Below are 3,605 nucleotides of genomic sequence, written 5' to 3'. Positions count from 1 at the left end.
GAGCATCAGGATTTCTGGGAGGTTCCGGGGATGAGTAGAAGGATTAACACATTGTCATGCACTCAAACAACTTCAGCTGAGCGAGGGACCCACATATCAGCCATAGTTACAAGCCAGTTGGCTTTGGTGGAGAAAGGGGGGCCATGCTTGGGAAGCCAGCCTCAGACTGGTGACCACTTGTTCTGGACCCACCGCCCACAAATTCTCTAGCAAACGTGAGTGCTTCAAGTGAGCGAGAGTAACATGGACGCGTGAGTCAGGCCGGCTGTGCGACGTCCCGCCAGGGCTGAGGCCAGATGGAGAGCATACGTTCTGTCCAGAGCCACTCAATGTCTCCATCCTTTTCAGATGCCAAGCTTGCAAAATAAAATCAAACTGCAGGCCTCTTGGGGTTCAGACTGCCCATGTGGGACTTCTGTATCATACTACCCATCATTTAAATGTTTAGTACATCTAAGTCCTTGTTCTAGGAACTTTACATGTGTTAATTCATGGACTCCTCACGACCATTGAGACTGATGTTATGTTTTGTCCATTTGATAAACAGACCGACTGAGGCACTGGAGGGTTCGTGTCCCTTGCTGCGGTTGCACGGCTAGTCAGGTGGTGGAGTGGGGTTCTGACACCAGCCAGCCTCAGGGCCTACGCCCTTAAAAGAAGTGCTCGCAGGCACTCTGCCGCTCTGTATCTAGGCTTTTAACATTTCTTTATTCAGCTTATCATAGTTAATGATTTGGTGAGCCAAATATTATTCCATTTTGTTGCTGAACAAACTCTTTCACCTGGTGTACAGAGTTTTGATGGAAAAAATTCATGTCCATCTACCCACGGTTTCATAAACATAGTAACACTCCCTGCTTATCGCCATCTTTCTGATCTGAAGGGTCCTGATACTGTGTTCCCCAAAGGAGAAAGCAGGCCCAGGGAAGGGTCTGGTGCTTAAAGGATTCCCTCACTCTCCAGCTCCTCCCCCTCATTCCAACCCACTGCCAATATCCTTCCCAATTCTGGGGATTAGTGGTTTCTTGCTCAGTCTTCCTTACAGGTACACACAGGACAATGCTTTCTTTTCAATAGCTGTGGCATGTTTACAACTCTGTGGATCTTTCTGGACGTGGTAATCTGTTATTAGGCCAGTGTCTTCAGAGAAATTCTATTTATGTGAGTTAAAACAAATCCAAGGGCACTTAGGGATTTGGTAAAACAGGCAAAATATAAACTCCCAACTCCTTGATCTTCACTCAAGTGTTTCAGTGGACAAGGGGATGTGGCCACATTTTATTCACAGACTTTTCTAAGAACTCTGGACATTACATTGTGTTTTTACTTATGTTAAAGCCAAAATATTAGGAGTCTTACCATAGGCGATCCTTTTTGCCTCCTGGCCTTTGTTCCTACTGCTCCCTCAGCCAGGACCTCCCTACAGCTACAGCCCCTCCCCAAACTCTGGCTCCTACCCAACCTTCCTAACATTCCTCACATGCCATGTCCCCTGACCTCCAAGGTGGTGACATGTCTCCTCTGTATATACCCCGTGCCTCGCACTCAGTATCTATTTCAGTTGCCTATTTATTTCTCTCTCACCTAATGTATAGTTGGAACTATACTTTTTAACCTAATTCACACCTAAAATGCATACAGTCATACTTACTTCGGAAAAAAGTTGTGCCCTTGAGCTTTTAAATTTGGCGGTTTATTTTACAATCTCAAGAATGGTAAGAATACATGGGTTGTGGGCTTTGGCATTGAAAGAATGTGGGTTTGGCATCCAACTCCAGTTCTAACGGTGATGTGACCTTGAACTTAACATCCATGAGGCAGTTTTATCCTTTGGAAAATTAACTTACTTCTCTGTGAGGGTTAATGCATAAGGGTGCAGAGCTGTTCAAATTCACGCTCAGCTGAGTTGTATTTCTCAAGAGGAATTTAATTTTGTGAAAAAGAGATATTTAATCAAAAAGAGAGGAAGAATACTGCCAGTTGGGTAGGAATTACTCAAATGTATTTTATGATTTGCAACTTTACCTACACTGAGTTGAATCTATAATTTATATTTAACATGTAATCTGTTGCTTTCCACCTATTCAATACCAAAATACATTAAATGGTCTGAAAATCTATCAGACTCCTTTAAAATGCTCAAATAAAATGAAATTTGAAAAATGAAAAAGAATGTTGGCACCATCTAAGGGAGTGTCTTTTCTGCCATGAAGTTAATTGTATAGTAAATGTCACTGAGTAAGACCCCACTTTAATCTTTAGAGATTGGAAACATCAGTTCATCCAAATTTCTAAGCATCAAACTTAAAACAGCTCAGAGAGTATTTTGAAATTATTTACTTAGGGGTGCCTGGGTGGCTCAGGGGGTTAAAGCCTCTGCCTTCGGCTCCGGTCATGATCCCAGGGTCCTGGGATTGAGCCCCCAATTGGGCTCTCTGCTCAGCAGGGAGCCTGCTTCCTCCTCTCTCTCTCTGCCTACCTCTCAGCCTGCTTGTGATCTCTATCTGTCAAATTAAAAAAAAAAAAAAAGTTATTTACTTAATAGTAAATTGGCTTCTGAGCAAGTAAAGAATCCAGTAATCCACTTCATGTTTAAACCCTGCTTTTTAAGACCCTTGGACAGGAACCCAGATGCTCAGTAGCTGATTGCTGCCAGATTTAACCTGCGAAGACAAACAGACAATGCTTACCAATGAAGAATGTCACTAATGAACTCAACTCAGATCCCAAGAGGAAATGGGGTCCCATTTCCTTGTACTTGCCTCGTTTAGATAAGCTAAAAGTTTCTCTAAAGCCACAGAATTAAACAAGAGGATATTCCTTCAGCATCCGTTATCAACTAAGAGTGTATGAACGTATACAAGCACAGTGCACATTCGCACAGGTCCACGTTCACTAATCTCTCATTTCTCTACTTGCTCTAAGTCAGAAGCCATTCTGGGTGCGTGGGACCCCAAGATGCATGCACAGTTTTGCCCTCAAGCAGCTCCCAGTTTGAGTTTCATTTGCAAAAATGCAATATTTTAAGCTATCACTAATTCACCATTCAAGTGGGCACTAACTCGAACCGAAGGCTTAGGAGAGAGGAGATGGGGCAACAGAACACCAGAGGCGTGAGTGGGCAGCAGACAGGACCACTAACAGGGCAGGGAAAGGAAACAGCCATAATCCTGGTGTTGGCAGTCAGAGACTCAGCATCGAGGTGCCCTCACCCCCCAGCAACGTCTCATTGGTCTGTGAGCCACGTACCCCCAGGGCAGTTCTGCCAACTACCAGTAGTGCACACAGTTGAGTTTTTTTGCAGTGAGTATGTACTTGATGATTGGCAATTTTTTATTTACCAAAAAAAATCCTTATTTCTTTTTAAATATCAAATGAGAACACTGATGAAAGTATATAACACAGAGCTTATCACTGGTTAGCTCAGCTAGTATAACTAGTTTTTTAAAATGTCATATCCCCCCTTAAAAAGATGTTATTTAATTGAGATGGGGAGAGAGAGAGTGAGCATGAGTGCGGGAGGGGCAGAGGGAGAGGGAAAAGCAGACTGAGCAGGAAGCCCCACCTGGGACTCAATCCCAGGACCCTGATATCACTACCTGAGC

Source organism: Mustela erminea, chromosome 16, assembly GCF_009829155.1.
Source record: "Mustela erminea isolate mMusErm1 chromosome 16, mMusErm1.Pri, whole genome shotgun sequence".
In the NCBI taxonomy this organism is placed as follows: Eukaryota; Metazoa; Chordata; class Mammalia; order Carnivora; family Mustelidae; genus Mustela; species Mustela erminea.
Note: the sequence above shows the minus strand (reverse complement) of the source record.